We start from the raw sequence: 13,809 nt of genomic DNA, 5'->3' as shown, positions 1-13,809 counted from the left end.
ACTCGCCAACGACCATACCATGCTGAAAGCACCGGTTCTCGTCCGATCACCGCAGTTAAGCAGCATTGGGCCCGGTCAGTACTTGGATGGGTGACCGCTTGGGAACACCAGGTGTCGTTGGCCCCTTATATATTTTTATTAATTTTATATTTTTTATTAACAAAAGTTTTATATTACGATCTAGCTGAAGAAAACCTAACTCGCCAACGACCATACCATGCTGAAAGCACCGGTTCTCGTCCGATCACCGCAGTTAAGCAGCATTGGGCCCGGTCAGTACTTGGATGGGTGACCGCTTGGGAACACCGGGTGTCGTTGTCCCCTTAATTATTTTTTTTAATTAATTATTTTTTATTAACAATAGTTTAGTATTGTGATCTAGCTGAAGAGCACCTAACTCGCCAACGACCATACCATGCTGAAAGCACCGGTTCTCGTCCGATCACCGCAGTTAAGCAGCATTGGGCCTGGTCAGTACTTGGATGGGTGACCGCTTGGGAACACCGGGTGTCGTTGTCCCCTTAATTATTTTTTTTAATTTTATATTTTTTATTAACAAAAGTTTTGTATTACGATCTAGCTGAAGAGAACCTAACTCGCCAACGACCATACCATGCTGAAAGCACCGGCTCTCGTCCGATCACCGCAGTTAAGCAGCATTGGGCCCGGTCAGTACTTGGATGGGTGACCGCTTGGGAACACCGGGTGTCGTTGGCCCCTTATATATTTTTATTAATTTTATATTTTTTATTAACAATAGTTTTGTATTGTGATCTAGCTGAAGAGCACCTAACTCGCCAACGACCATACCATGCTGAAAGCACCGGTTCTCGTCCGATCACCGCAGTTAAGCAGCATTGGGCCCGGTCAGTACTTGGATGGGTGACCGCTTGGGAACACCGGGTGTCGTTGGCCCCTTAATTATTTTTTTTAATTTTATATTTTTTATTAACAATAGTTTTGTATTGTGATCTAGCTGAAGAGCACCTAACTCGCCAACGACCATACCATGCTGAAAGCACCGGTTCTCGTCCGATCACCGCAGTTAAGCAGCATTGGGCCCGGTCAGTACTTGGATGGGTGACCGCTTGGGAACACCAGGTGTCGTTGGCCCCTTATATATTTTTATTAATTTTATATTTTTTATTAACAAAAGTTTTGTATTACGATCTAGCTGAAGAAAACCTAACTCGCCAACGACCATACCATGCTGAAAGCACCGGTTCTCGTCCGATCACCGCAGTTAAGCAGCATTGGGCCCGGTCAGTACTTGGATGGGTGACCGCTTGGGAACACCGGGTGTCGTTGTCCCCTTAATTATTTTTTTTTATTAATTATTTTTTATTAACAATAGTTTAGTATTGTGATCTAGCTGAAGAGCACCTAACTCGCCAACGACCATACCATGCTGAAAGCACCGGTTCTCGTCCGATCACCGCAGTTAAGCAGCATTGGGCCCGGTCAGTACTTGGATGGGTGACCGCTTGGGAACACCGGGTGTCGTTGGCCCCTTATATATTTTTATTATTTTTTTAATTTTTATTAACAATAGTTTTGTATTGTGATCTAGCTGAAGAGCACCTAACTCGCCAACGACCATACCATGCTGAAAGCACCGGTTCCTGTCCGATCACCGCAGTTAAGCAGCATTGGGCCCGGTCAGTACTTGGATGGGTGACCGCTTGGGAACACCGGGTGTCGTTGGCCCCTTATATATTTTTATTATTTTATATTTTTTATTAACAATGGTTTTGTATTGTGATCTAGCTGAAGAGCACCTAACTCGCCAACGACCATACCATGCTGAAAGCACCGGTTCTCGTCCGATCACCGCAGTTAAGCAGCATTGGGCCGGGTCAGTACTTGGATAAGTGACCGCTTGGGAACACCGAGTGTCGTTAGCCCCTTAATATTTTTAATAATATTTTATTTTTTATTACCAATGGTTTTGTATTGTGATCTAGCTGAAGAGCACCTAACTCGCCAACGACCATACCATGCTGAAAGCACCGGTTCTCGTCCGATCACCGCAGTTAAGCAGCATTGGGCCCGGTCAGTACTTGGATGGGTGACCGCTTGGGAACACCGGGTGTCGTTGGCCCCTTAATTATTTTTTTTAATTTTATATTTTTTATTAACAATAGTTTTGTATTGTGATTTAGCTGAAGAGCACCTAACTCGCCAACGACCATACCATGCTGAAAGCACCGGTTCTCGTCCGATCACCGCAGTTAAGCAGCATTGGGCCCGGTCAGTACTTGGATGGGTGACCGCTTGGGAACACCGGGTGTCGTTGTCCCCTTAATTATTTTTTTTAATTTGCTATTTTTTATTAACAATAGTTTTGTATTGTGATCTAGCTGAAGAGCACCTAACTCGCCAACGACCATACCATGCTGAAAGCACCGGTTCTCGTCCGATCACCGCAGTTAAGCAGCATTGGGCCTGGTCAGTACTTGGATGGGTGACCGCTTGGGAACACCGGGTGTCGTTGTCCCCTTAATTATTTTTTTTAATTTTATATTTTTTATTAACAAAAGTTTTGTATTACGATCTAGCTGAAGAGAACCTAACTCGCCAACGACCATACCATGCTGAAAGCACCGGTTCTCGTCCGATCACCGCAGTTAAGCAGCATTGGGCCCGGTCAGTACTTGGATGGGTGACCGCTTGGGAACACCGGGTGTCGTTGGCCCCTTATATATTTTTATTATTTTATATTTTTTATTAACAATGGTTTTGTATTGTGATCTAGCTGAAGAGAACCTAACTCGCCAACGACCATACTATGCTGAAAGCACCGGTTCTCGTCCGATCACCGCAGTTAAGCAGCATTGGGCCCGGTCAGTACATGGATGGGTGACCGCTTGGGAACACCGGGTGTCGTTGGCCCCTTATATATTTTTATTAATTTTATAATTTTTATTAACAAAAGTTTTGTATTACGATCTAGCTGAAGAGCACCTAACTCGCCAACGAACATACCATGCTGAAAGCACCGGTTCTTGTCCGATCACCGCAGTTAAGCAGCATTGGTCCCGGTCAGTACTTGGATGGGTGACCGCTTGGGAGCACCGGGTGTCATTGGCCCCTTAATATTTTTAATAATATTTCATTTTTTATTAACAATAGTTTTGTATTGTGATCTAGCTGAAGAGCACCTAACTCGCCAACGACCATACCATGCTGAAAGCACCGGTTCTCGTCCGATCACCGCAGTTAAGCAGCATTGGGCCCGGTCAGTACTTGGATGGGTGACCGCTTGGGAACACCGGGTGTCGTTGTCCCCTTAATTATTTTTTTTAATTTGATATTTTTTATTTACAATAGTTTTGTATTGTGATCTAGCTGAAGAGCACCTAACTCGCTAACGACCATACCATGCTGAAAGCACCGGTTCTCGTCCGATCACCGCAGTTAAGCAGCATTGGGCCTGGTCAGTACTTGGATGGGTGACCGCTTGGGAACACCGGGTGTCGTTGTCCCCTTAATTATTTTTTTTAATTTTATATTTTTTATTAACAAAAGTTTTGTATTACGATCTAGCTGAAGAGAACCTAACTCGCCAACGACCATACCATGCTGAAAGCACCGGTTCTCGTCCGATCACCGCAGTTAAGCAGCATTGGGCCCGGTCAGTACTTGGATGGGTGACCGCTTGGGAACACCGGGTGTCGTTGGCCCCTTATATATTTTTATTATTTTATATTTTTTATTAACAATGGTTTTGTATTGTGATCTAGCTGAAGAGAACCTAACTCGCCAACGACCATACTATGCTGAAAGCACCGGTTCTCGTCCGATCACCGCAGTTAAGCAGCATTAGGCCCGGTCAGTACATGGATGGGTGACCGCTTGGGAACACCGGGTGTCGTTGGCCCCTTATATATTTTTATTAATTTTATAATTTTTATTAACAAAAGTTTTGTATTACGATCTAGCTGAAGAGCACCTAACTCGCCAACGAACATACCATGCTGAAAGCACCGGTTCTTGTCCGATCACCGCAGTTAAGCAGCATTGGTCCCGGTCAGTACTTGGATGGGTGACCGCTTGGGAGCACCGGGTGTCATTGGCCCCTTAATATTTTTAATAATATTTCATTTTTTATTAACAATAGTTTTGTATTGTGATCTAGCTGAAGAGCACCTAACTCGCCAACGACCATACCATGCTGAAAGCACCGGTTCTCGTCCGATCACCGCAGTTAAGCAGCATTGGGCCCGGTCAGTACTTGGATGGGTGACCGCTTGGGAACACCGGGTGTCGTTGTCCCCTTAATTATTTTTTTTAATTTGATATTTTTTATTTACAATAGTTTTGTATTGTGATCTAGCTGAAGAGCACCTAACTCGCTAACGACCATACCATGCTGAAAGCACCGGTTCTCGTCCGATCACCGCAGTTAAGCAGCATTGGGCCTGGTCAGTACTTGGATGGGTGACCGCTTGGGAACACCGGGTGTCGTTGTCCCCTTAATTATTTTTTTTAATTTTATATTTTTTATTAACAAAAGTTTTGTATTACGATCTAGCTGAAGAGAACCTAACTCGCCAACGACCATACCATGCTGAAAGCACCGGTTCTCGTCCGATCACCGCAGTTAAGCAGCATTGGGCCCGGTCAGTACTTGGATGGGTGACCGCTTGGGAACACCGGGTGTCGTTGGCCCCTTATATATTTTTATTATTTTATATTTTTTATTAACAATGGTTTTGTATTGTGATCTAGCTGAAGAGAACCTAACTCGCCAACGACCATACTATGCTGAAAGCACCGGTTCTCGTCCGATCACCGCAGTTAAGCAGCATTGGGCCCGGTCAGTACATGGATGGGTGACCGCTTGGGAACACCGGGTGTCGTTGGCCCCTTATATATTTTTATTAATTTTATAATTTTTATTAACAAAAGTTTTGTATTACGATCTAGCTGAAGAGCACCTAACTCGCCAACGAACATACCATGCTGAAAGCACCGGTTCTTGTCCGATCACCGCAGTTAAGCAGCATTGGTCCCGGTCAGTACTTGGATGGGTGACCGCTTGGGAGCACCGGGTGTCATTGGCCCCTTAATATTTTTAATAATATTTCATTTTTTATTAACAATAGTTTTGTATTGTGATCTAGCTGAAGAGCACCTAACTCGCCAACGACCATACCATGCTGAAAGCACCGGTTCTCGTCCGATCACCGCAGTTAAGCAGCATTGGGCCCGGTCAGTACATGGATGGGTGACCGCTTGGGAACACCGGGTGTCGTTGTCCCCTTAATTATTTTTTTTAATTTGATATTTTTTATTTACAATAGTTTTGTATTGTGATCTAGCTGAAGAGCACCTAACTCGCTAACGACCATACCATGCTGAAAGCACCGGTTCTCGTCCGATCACCGCAGTTAAGCAGCATTGGGCCTGGTCAGTACTTGGATGGGTGACCGCTTGGGAACACCGGGTGTCGTTGTCCCCTTAATTATTTTTTTTAATTTTATATTTTTTATTAACAAAAGTTTTGTATTACGATCTAGCTGAAGAGAACCTAACTCGCCAACGACCATACCATGCTGAAAGCACCGGTTCTCGTCCGATCACCGCAGTTAAGCAGCATTGGGCCCGGTCAGTACTTGGATGGGTGACCGCTTGGGAACACCGGGTGTCGTTGTCCCCTTATATATTTTTATTATTTTATATTTTTTATTAACAATGGTTTTGTATTGTGATCTAGCTGAAGAGAACCTAACTCGCCAACGACCATACTATGCTGAAAGCACCGGTTCTCGTCCGATCACCGCAGTTAAGCAGCATTGGGCCCGGTCAGTACATGGATGGGTGACCGCTTGGGAACACCGGGTGTCGTTGGCCCCTTATATATTTTTATTAATTTTATAATTTTTATTAACAAAAGTTTTGTATTACGATCTAGCTGAAGAGCACCTAACTCGCCAACGAACATACCATGCTGAAAGCACCGGTTCTTGTCCGATCACCGCAGTTAAGCAGCATTGGTCCCGGTCAGTACTTGGATGGGTGACCGCTTGGGAGCACCGGGTGTCATTGGCCCCTTAATATTTTTATTAATATTTCATTTTTTATTAACAATAGTTTTGTATTGTGATCTAGCTGAAAAGCACCTAACTCGCCAACGACCATATAATGCTGAAAGCACCGGTTCTCGTCCGATCACCGCAGTTAAGCAGCATTGGGCCCGGTCAGTACTTGGATGGGTGACCGCTTGGAAATACCGGGTATCGTTGGTCCCACTATATTTATAAAATTTTATTAAAATACAGCATTAACATTTTTATCATTCACCCATTTTTTTGTAATACAAAACTTAATCTTGCATTTACCAAAGGTTGCTTTCGTATTTTAACCCTCTTCACCCGCAGGGAAAACTTAACGCAAAAAACGCATCCGTGGGTTGACGACGGTGAAAATATGCGGTCCGCCCACGAGGGATACTACATACAGAAAAGAGCACAGGAATTATAAAATTTTCCATAAAGTCGCTTGCGTTTGCGAAAGCCTCGCCCGTATTTTATAATATAAAACTCCCTCCCGTCCCAGCCGATAGTTTCGACAGTTAAATTACGCTTTTTTCGCGAAAACTTTTCGCGGAAGTTTTTCATCTCCCCTCGACCCTAAGAGGCAAACATTTTGCGAATTTCGCTTTATTGGCGAAGATTCGTGCTGTTTAGTATGTGGGTCTGGTTCAAGATAAATGCTCGAGAAGCGTGGCTGTCTGGTCGTCAGACCTTCGTATCTTCACTTTTATATTGTGACCAAAAGCGGAAGTTTTGCGGTGACGCGGGAACCGAACGAAATTGCAAAATTCCTAATAGGATGCAGAAATCGCACATTTTTGTTTAACAACGTTTTTTCAAATAATATATATATACATATATATTTCCAAGTACTGACCAAGTACTGCGGTAATCGGACAAAAACCAGTGCTTTCAGCATGGTATGGTCGTTGGCGAGTGAGATGTTTGTTATCTTGATCGCAATGTCACAGTTTATAAGATTTAAATTGGTCTGAGACAGAGGCAATTAAAATACTTTTACATCTTTATTAGATTGATTTTTTTATATTTAATATAAAAATAATACCTAGTAAAATAGAATAGATACAAGTTGTATCTATTAATTTTGTATCATACAAGATTTTCTAAATAGCACTTAGATTTTAGGAATGTAGTAACGATTTAACTGTATTATATGCGGTCTCCTTTACGTAAAAATAATACTAACCATACATAACAGTGCATCGTTCGGAGTCGTTTACAAGAGTAGGTGTTTTATATACATATTTCATGCATTAGTTGTTTTCATATTACGGCTTATTCTCTAAATGTGCATTATGGAAATTTGAATAGTGTTACTTTGCATATGTCTATTGTAGAGCTTGTAGGAAAGTTAAAAGCATCCCAGCGGGCTTACGTCAATAATCATGTCGAACAGAGGCTTTGATCGATTTGAATATTAACAGACAGACTGGTTCTAAATTCCATTAAATTCAATCTAAATGGCATCGCGAATGTTAATTCAAAAGTTCTATTTGAATAATGCAATCGAGTATAATTGTGTATTTTTAGAGCATCGCTTCTTGTATTATTTACGTTACATTATGACATTTATTTATCAAATTGCGGACTCGCAATCAACGTGCATTATTTACTCTGGACAAATTAATCCGACGCGATTTAGTCATACGGTTGGCAAATTTATGAAACAGAGTTTCGAGCAGACAATCAGTTTTGCAGAATGTAGAATGGCAGACACCTGTCGGGTTCATGCCCCGGCATGTCAGGTTGTGGTCATATTTTCTCCAAGTAATGACCGAGGCTGTTTGGGGAGTAAACGTTTCGCTCTGTGTTTTTTTTTGTTTGCGTTGTTTTCGCATTTTTCGCTCGGAATTTATATACGAAGCGCCGGACTCATCAGGCTAAGTGACGAAAATCCCTTAAGAGGATAAAAATGATAAACGCTAATAACGTACCGTAGAAAAAGTAATAAGTAAAAAAATAAAATGTAAGTGTTCGCATATATATTACCAAGGATGTTTGAATATTTTTAAACTGATTTTTTCGAAATTAAAATAAATCGTAAAAAACTTCAACCAAACATAAAATCACTATCATAAAAAAATTACATCAAATTGAGTTTTAGAACAACATATTAGCGCCTATCAGTTAAAATATATTTTCGCTAGTAGAAATATATATCTTCTAATGAAAATGTATTTGGACTTCATTATAGAAAATATACATTCAGTGTAAAATGTAAACATAGCATAAATTTAAAATGATAAGTATGTAAATGTTTGGTAATTAAAACCAGATATACGTGAGGCGTAGATTCTTTAGCAATAATACGACTGTGTGTCGTTGTGACGACTGGTTAATGACCCTTTTTTTAATCGCTCGATATTTTTACTAACTATTTAATACACGCGTAAAATATTAATACATATAATTTAATTAATTTGTAATACGTATAAAAAATAAATTCGTTGTTGTGCGAATTTATTTAATAAAAATAATATGCAGTTCACTTGTCGGTTCCGACAGTTAAAATTATATAATTTTACTAGCACCTGCCAGAAAAATTATACTTTCACTGGTTAAAATATATATCTACCGATGAAAAAGTATTCTATAATAATTTAATTGAAAATACATATTTTAAAAAATATTTTCGGGATAGATGTTTTTTTTAAATTTTCTTTAAGGGATATCCCGAGAACTTTTAGTTTAGAATCAGGATCGTCATTTTAGCTTTTTTCAGAGGGGGGATGGAGAGCAAAAGCTGGCCAGTCAGGGGTTGTTTTTCTAGTATTTCGATTTCATTAAAATTCATAGTCTTTCTAGATAATAATCAAATATAATATCCAAAGAACAGCTAATAATCAAAAGGTATCTCAAAACCTTTTCTACACTTTTTCGATGATAATTGCGTTTTTGGTTATTTCTGAACCTGATTCAAAAATGCTGAGAATTAAAGTGTCATACAGAACACTGATAGCTGACGAATCGTTAAAATGTAATACGTTCCTCATACTGTGGTAAATCTTCCAAGATGCTAGGCTTTGTTATGAGGAAGTCCTTTCACTTTGACGATCCGTCAGTTATTCGCATCCTCTATGACACCTTAGTTCGTAGCATTCTTGAATCGGGATCTATAATTTGGAATCCCCGAATAGCCAAATGTTCCCTTTTAGCGGAAAAAATTCAAAAAAGGTATTTAAGATACCTTTACAAAAGGACATTTGGTTATTATCCGTACTTATATCCTAGCGCCTTTCTTTTAGGAGCGTTGGGATATGATTCGCTGAGTTCTCGCAGAAAGCTGTATGTCGCTAAGCATTTTTTCAAATTACTAAGAGGTGCTGTCGACAATCCAGCTATTATCGAGGAATTCCAGTTTTGGGTTCCGGAACATTTTCGAGAATCACGATCGCGACCTCTTTTGATGACCGTTAGGGCTAGGATATTCGCACTTGCCGACTCGCCTATAGCTGTGGGCATCCGGCTCCTTATTACGCTGGCATTACATATTGACTTATTTAATGTTAGCTACGAGGATCTGATCCAGTTTGTATCATTTAATTTTGATATTTTATAATTTTTTGTTATGTTTAAGTATTGTTATATTTATGTATATATACGTTTTTTATGTTTTATAAATTTAAAATTTGTTTTCGACCATCATGGCGCATTGGGGTAACCTGTAATGATAGTCTTAATTTAATCTAAAAAAAAAAAAAAAAAAATACAAAACCGAGCAATTCGGAACATTTATCGTAGACATCGTTTATGTGAAGAGAGAACCTCTACTTACTCTCAAAAGTGATTCTGAAATTTTTGGTAAAAGTGTTCTTAGCCAAAATGTTCCCAGCGACATTTAAAAAAATCTGATAGTAAACGGGATCGGAAAAATGTCTAATGCGTTAGCGATGTTGTCAGACTGTTTGACTATTGTGAACGCCAGCGCTCTGCACAAGTAAGAACAATTTGATAAAGTGAGAGCATAGTGGAAAGAAATTAATATCGAATCAAAATACATATGATTTATTTAAAAAACCTAAATGATTAAAGTGTATATTACACAGTTAACGCACAGAAAAGTTAAATAAAAATTCATATAAATTAAACTATCAAGCACGTCAGTTTATTTTTTGAATGTTATTCAAATCAGCAATTTTCTCCAGCTTAGACGTTTGTGAGCCCCTCTCTGAAAATCCAACTTTTCAAGAAAATGTATGCGACAATAAAATATACTGATACGCACTTTGATCGGTCGAAAAGTTGCCTATATTTAAGGTTCATATATACTCAGAATTTTATACATATTATGTATTTTTACCCTTCGATATAGTTTATAGGCACGGATTTATCGTATTATGCCATATACGTATGTATATACTATATGGTATAAATATTAATTTTTTGACACAACTTTTGACAACGAATAAAAAATTTAAATTTTCTAAAAAAAATCATATTATATTTTATTTTTGCACTTACTCGTAAATGCTGAGCACGAAGCAATTTGTTACGTATGAAACTGATATATGGTAGTGATAATTTTAAATTAGGGTGTCGAGCGAGTCGCATACATAGGTGCTTTGCAAGGTATGAATAATACACACCGGGGTATAATGCCTTACCGCATTTTCGAACGTTGTCGGATTACTGAACGGGTGTTATTAATTAGCCTATTTTACTAGTTATGTGTTATTTTACTCAACTATACATGTTTAATACAACTAAAATAACGTTAAGTGCCATTTCTAATTTTTATGAATTTAATATTTGGGATCTACTCTTAGTTATTCTCATAAATTAAGGAGCAGGCATGCGAGTGCATCGTCTTATATAAGTCCATTGAACGTATTGAAATCATAAGAGACTTATTTTGAAATTTAGAACCGGCGTTCCTCGTTATTTTAATTTTAACTTTTTGCGTCGTTATATATAAACCATACCTTAAAATTATTCTTTCATTAAAAGTTAGGTCGATACGCTTTCAATGAAAAAGCGAAAATTCCTTTAATGAAATTTGTACTTTGAATAATTTTCGAATAGACTAGCTTATTTTATATATATTTTTATTCATATGTAAAAAGACAATTCTACATTTTTTTTGTTAAAATGTTTTTTAAATTTGTGTAAACGTTTTGTCCGTGAACATTTTGCTCATGAACGTTATGTCGCTTAAACCTTCTGTCTTGTACATTATGTTGGTGAATGTTTTGTCTTAGAACGGTTTTATATGTATCACTAAAAAAATACAACGAAGAAGCTCAATCATTTTTGTTATTATTACAGAAAATTTTGAGATGTTTCTCCTGTAATTTTATTAGTATTATGACTAGAGTTCCCAACAGTCCTGGATTGGCCGGGATTGTTCCGGAATTGAAATTGCTGTTCAATTGTCTTGGAATTTTAGAGAAAGAGTAAGTCAGACATTTTTGATCAAAAATTTACGTGATGCGCTTTTCTTTTACTGGTATTGTACAAAATAATCTTGAACTAATAACAATATTGGTAGTCGTTTTATTTTATTTAGCAACTGTATGGATAACAAAAATGTTTTTTTCGATAATTGCATCATATATTGATTTTAAATGTAATATTTCTTTGGATAACAGCTCACTAAGATCATCGTTATATTTGTTTCGTACTTTTTTTTACCTTTTTCCGAATCTCGTCATCATTCACATGAAACTAAATGCATTATTGATTTATTTTTCTGCATCAAATCTAGTTGTTAAATTACCGATAATATAAACATGAAATACATTAAATGTATATAATCCAGCTGGTGTTGTTGTTGATACTTTGTAATTTCTTGGCTTCTTCCTTTTTCATTTATCTGAATTCAAATCAAATACCTAAATTTACTGCTACTCATTTACATTCGTTGAATATTTTCTCGCAACTATATCTAATAATATAAAGTTCAAAAAGCAATAAAATCAACAATAATTTGCGAACAAATTTCAATAGAGCCGCATCAAAAAAATACTCTCTGTTCCTTTGAATAATAATGCTTATTTCCTAGAAAGTAGTAATGAAAGTACTTCTTAGAAAGAGGGTGCTTTTGAAAGCAATGTTCCGCTTCTGTTATTTCTTATATGTATAAAAATAGGCATAAGGAACTTATACCTAAGATATCTACATACATCACAAGCAACTAGTTTAGTTTGGATTCGTTATTCGAGGTCGTTTTTTTATTAATATATTCTTGATATGATTTTTTCAGAGTCGAGCCTATCAAAGAGAACGGGTCCTAGAAATTTGTCCCCCCCCCCTTAATCTCGGCAGATATTATTGCTGTAACGCTGAAGATTGGTATAACTGGTTGGTACAATTATCAATATATTTTGGGGCTAACTTGTTTAATTGAGCTGGAAACATTTTCAGATGTCGACACAGCAAGCCAAGCGTGCTCTTCGCTGCCGCTCTGTCGTTATTCTTGCTTCGTTCGTCGCTCTGAATACCTTCGCGTAAGTTTTTCATGTTCTAATTAACACTCGCTCTCACTTAACCTGTCCGGCAGTTCTGGTTCGAACGAGCTATTTTATAAGATATTTCTAAAATAATTAATTTATTGCCCATTTATATATATAAATGTAATAATTCACATAATCGTCCTATATTTTTATTCTGGCCGTATGCTATTTTTATTCTGACCTTAAATAATATACTTATGACTAGGCTGATAATAAAATTTTAACTTCTGATCATTTAATTTGTTGCCTTTTTTAGCTGTCAAGGCTTAGACCTTCATAATTACGGTGTGCCTATTTTTAGGCAATGTGTCCCGAAATTCTCTAAGGAAAAGCTAGCAACCCTAATTGTGACGGTCTTAGTTAATTACTATATTTCGCCTGAATCATAGTTTATATGAATATTTATAAAAAATGCCAGTAATATTCTGAATTTTTTATAATGGTTTTTTGTAAGACAATAAAATGAATCTTATTTCTAAAAATATCTCACTTAAAATTTTTGAGAATCACTGGTATAATAATTCAGTTAAAAGTTACTGCACTCGCCAACGACCATACCATGCTGAAAGCACCGGTTCTCGTCCGATCACCGAAGTTAAGCAGCATTGGGCCTGGTCAGTACTTGGATGGGTGACCGCTTGGGAACACCGGGTGTCGTTGGCCCCACAATTATTTTTGCATTAAATTATAATATTTCTATCAATGCGCATCCCCTAATATTTTGAGGGCTATTTAACCATATTATATAACTTAAATATCGGAAATACCACTTAATTAGCAACAATTTTGTTTTACTAAGTCAAAACATGTATGTTTAGTATTATTTTCATCACTTCTTTTAATATCATATATTGTACAACTTAAGAAAAAAAATATTGATATACTTGAGTATATAGCGAAAGTTATCAGAATCTCTGCCAAAAAGTCGATTAAAACTTGTCGACTTGTTTTTTACGCCGGCGCGACAAAAGGGCGGTTATGCGTATCCGAGCGGACGTCCATTAAACAGTATTCATTAACATTTCAAAGCAGTGCGATAAAAGCGTTAGGTCTTACTTGAATGAAGTAGAGTTTAATATGAAATTAAATAAGAATGTACGAAAAATTTGATTTATACCACCATGCAATATTTTCTCGATGCAGCAAATTCAGAATTAAGTTTACTTTGGCCTAGAGCACATCCAATGCAAACGTTCTGGGGTCGCCATTTGAATTTTGCGGTCAGGAGACCTTGTTAAAAAAACTCGATCTTGCCATATCGGGAATAGGAGACGCCTAGGAGTTAGTGGCTTTTAAGC

General features: G+C 37.9%; 27 non-coding genes and 6 pseudogenes across 27 annotated transcripts; all 33 read left to right on the top strand.

Annotated features, from left to right (window-relative positions):
• Positions 1-4: 4 nt before the first annotated feature.
• Positions 5-123, top strand: LOC148228835 (5S ribosomal RNA). The gene has a single exon (XR_015811804.1). It is a non-coding gene; the product is annotated as a 5S ribosomal RNA (ribosomal RNA).
• A 79-nt stretch (positions 124-202) lies between these two features.
• Positions 203-321, top strand: LOC148228834 (5S ribosomal RNA). The gene has a single exon (XR_015811842.1). It is a non-coding gene; the product is annotated as a 5S ribosomal RNA (ribosomal RNA).
• Positions 322-400: 79 nt separating this feature from the next.
• On the top strand, positions 401-519 carry LOC148228833 (5S ribosomal RNA). Its single transcript, XR_015811836.1, has one exon. It is a non-coding gene; the product is annotated as a 5S ribosomal RNA (ribosomal RNA).
• Positions 520-598: 79 nt separating this feature from the next.
• On the top strand, positions 599-717 carry LOC148228832 (5S ribosomal RNA). Its single transcript, XR_015811846.1, has one exon. It is a non-coding gene; the product is annotated as a 5S ribosomal RNA (ribosomal RNA).
• A 79-nt stretch (positions 718-796) lies between these two features.
• LOC148228831 (5S ribosomal RNA) lies at positions 797-915 on the top strand. The gene has a single exon (XR_015811817.1). It is a non-coding gene; the product is annotated as a 5S ribosomal RNA (ribosomal RNA).
• A 79-nt stretch (positions 916-994) lies between these two features.
• LOC148228830 (5S ribosomal RNA) lies at positions 995-1,113 on the top strand. The gene has a single exon (XR_015811803.1). It is a non-coding gene; the product is annotated as a 5S ribosomal RNA (ribosomal RNA).
• Positions 1,114-1,192: 79 nt separating this feature from the next.
• Positions 1,193-1,311, top strand: LOC148228829 (5S ribosomal RNA). The gene has a single exon (XR_015811841.1). It is a non-coding gene; the product is annotated as a 5S ribosomal RNA (ribosomal RNA).
• A 79-nt stretch (positions 1,312-1,390) lies between these two features.
• LOC148228828 (5S ribosomal RNA) lies at positions 1,391-1,509 on the top strand. The gene has a single exon (XR_015811816.1). It is a non-coding gene; the product is annotated as a 5S ribosomal RNA (ribosomal RNA).
• A 79-nt stretch (positions 1,510-1,588) lies between these two features.
• LOC148228827 (5S ribosomal RNA) lies at positions 1,589-1,707 on the top strand. The gene has a single exon (XR_015811834.1). It is a non-coding gene; the product is annotated as a 5S ribosomal RNA (ribosomal RNA).
• A 78-nt stretch (positions 1,708-1,785) lies between these two features.
• Positions 1,786-1,904, top strand: LOC148228826 (5S ribosomal RNA; annotated as a pseudogene).
• A 78-nt stretch (positions 1,905-1,982) lies between these two features.
• On the top strand, positions 1,983-2,101 carry LOC148228825 (5S ribosomal RNA). The gene has a single exon (XR_015811815.1). It is a non-coding gene; the product is annotated as a 5S ribosomal RNA (ribosomal RNA).
• Positions 2,102-2,180: 79 nt separating this feature from the next.
• On the top strand, positions 2,181-2,299 carry LOC148228824 (5S ribosomal RNA). Its single transcript, XR_015811840.1, has one exon. It is a non-coding gene; the product is annotated as a 5S ribosomal RNA (ribosomal RNA).
• Positions 2,300-2,378: 79 nt separating this feature from the next.
• On the top strand, positions 2,379-2,497 carry LOC148228823 (5S ribosomal RNA). Its single transcript, XR_015811835.1, has one exon. It is a non-coding gene; the product is annotated as a 5S ribosomal RNA (ribosomal RNA).
• Positions 2,498-2,576: 79 nt separating this feature from the next.
• LOC148228822 (5S ribosomal RNA) lies at positions 2,577-2,695 on the top strand. The gene has a single exon (XR_015811814.1). It is a non-coding gene; the product is annotated as a 5S ribosomal RNA (ribosomal RNA).
• A 78-nt stretch (positions 2,696-2,773) lies between these two features.
• LOC148228821 (5S ribosomal RNA) lies at positions 2,774-2,892 on the top strand. Its single transcript, XR_015811793.1, has one exon. It is a non-coding gene; the product is annotated as a 5S ribosomal RNA (ribosomal RNA).
• Positions 2,893-2,971: 79 nt separating this feature from the next.
• On the top strand, positions 2,972-3,090 carry LOC148228820 (5S ribosomal RNA; annotated as a pseudogene).
• A 78-nt stretch (positions 3,091-3,168) lies between these two features.
• On the top strand, positions 3,169-3,287 carry LOC148228819 (5S ribosomal RNA). Its single transcript, XR_015811839.1, has one exon. It is a non-coding gene; the product is annotated as a 5S ribosomal RNA (ribosomal RNA).
• Positions 3,288-3,366: 79 nt separating this feature from the next.
• LOC148228818 (5S ribosomal RNA) lies at positions 3,367-3,485 on the top strand. The gene has a single exon (XR_015811786.1). It is a non-coding gene; the product is annotated as a 5S ribosomal RNA (ribosomal RNA).
• Positions 3,486-3,564: 79 nt separating this feature from the next.
• LOC148228817 (5S ribosomal RNA) lies at positions 3,565-3,683 on the top strand. The gene has a single exon (XR_015811813.1). It is a non-coding gene; the product is annotated as a 5S ribosomal RNA (ribosomal RNA).
• Positions 3,684-3,761: 78 nt separating this feature from the next.
• On the top strand, positions 3,762-3,880 carry LOC148228816 (5S ribosomal RNA). The gene has a single exon (XR_015811787.1). It is a non-coding gene; the product is annotated as a 5S ribosomal RNA (ribosomal RNA).
• A 79-nt stretch (positions 3,881-3,959) lies between these two features.
• Positions 3,960-4,078, top strand: LOC148228815 (5S ribosomal RNA; annotated as a pseudogene).
• A 78-nt stretch (positions 4,079-4,156) lies between these two features.
• Positions 4,157-4,275, top strand: LOC148228814 (5S ribosomal RNA). Its single transcript, XR_015811838.1, has one exon. It is a non-coding gene; the product is annotated as a 5S ribosomal RNA (ribosomal RNA).
• A 79-nt stretch (positions 4,276-4,354) lies between these two features.
• LOC148228813 (5S ribosomal RNA) lies at positions 4,355-4,473 on the top strand. The gene has a single exon (XR_015811848.1). It is a non-coding gene; the product is annotated as a 5S ribosomal RNA (ribosomal RNA).
• A 79-nt stretch (positions 4,474-4,552) lies between these two features.
• Positions 4,553-4,671, top strand: LOC148228812 (5S ribosomal RNA). Its single transcript, XR_015811812.1, has one exon. It is a non-coding gene; the product is annotated as a 5S ribosomal RNA (ribosomal RNA).
• A 78-nt stretch (positions 4,672-4,749) lies between these two features.
• On the top strand, positions 4,750-4,868 carry LOC148228811 (5S ribosomal RNA). Its single transcript, XR_015811791.1, has one exon. It is a non-coding gene; the product is annotated as a 5S ribosomal RNA (ribosomal RNA).
• A 79-nt stretch (positions 4,869-4,947) lies between these two features.
• Positions 4,948-5,066, top strand: LOC148228810 (5S ribosomal RNA; annotated as a pseudogene).
• Positions 5,067-5,144: 78 nt separating this feature from the next.
• On the top strand, positions 5,145-5,263 carry LOC148228809 (5S ribosomal RNA). Its single transcript, XR_015811795.1, has one exon. It is a non-coding gene; the product is annotated as a 5S ribosomal RNA (ribosomal RNA).
• A 79-nt stretch (positions 5,264-5,342) lies between these two features.
• On the top strand, positions 5,343-5,461 carry LOC148228808 (5S ribosomal RNA). Its single transcript, XR_015811847.1, has one exon. It is a non-coding gene; the product is annotated as a 5S ribosomal RNA (ribosomal RNA).
• Positions 5,462-5,540: 79 nt separating this feature from the next.
• LOC148228807 (5S ribosomal RNA) lies at positions 5,541-5,659 on the top strand. Its single transcript, XR_015811837.1, has one exon. It is a non-coding gene; the product is annotated as a 5S ribosomal RNA (ribosomal RNA).
• A 78-nt stretch (positions 5,660-5,737) lies between these two features.
• Positions 5,738-5,856, top strand: LOC148228806 (5S ribosomal RNA). The gene has a single exon (XR_015811790.1). It is a non-coding gene; the product is annotated as a 5S ribosomal RNA (ribosomal RNA).
• Positions 5,857-5,935: 79 nt separating this feature from the next.
• LOC148228805 (5S ribosomal RNA) lies at positions 5,936-6,054 on the top strand (annotated as a pseudogene).
• Positions 6,055-6,132: 78 nt separating this feature from the next.
• Positions 6,133-6,251, top strand: LOC148228804 (5S ribosomal RNA; annotated as a pseudogene).
• A 6,804-nt stretch (positions 6,252-13,055) lies between these two features.
• On the top strand, positions 13,056-13,174 carry LOC148228803 (5S ribosomal RNA). The gene has a single exon (XR_015811832.1). It is a non-coding gene; the product is annotated as a 5S ribosomal RNA (ribosomal RNA).
• Positions 13,175-13,809: the final 635 nt, after the last annotated feature.

Source organism: Plectrocnemia conspersa, unplaced genomic scaffold, assembly GCF_051122295.1.
Source record: "Plectrocnemia conspersa isolate PC_06_02 unplaced genomic scaffold, ASM5112229v1 ptg000012l, whole genome shotgun sequence".
NCBI classification, from domain to species: domain Eukaryota; kingdom Metazoa; phylum Arthropoda; class Insecta; order Trichoptera; family Polycentropodidae; genus Plectrocnemia; species Plectrocnemia conspersa.
The sequence above is the reverse complement of the archived record's forward strand: the minus strand, read 5'-3'. Positions and strand labels throughout refer to the sequence as shown.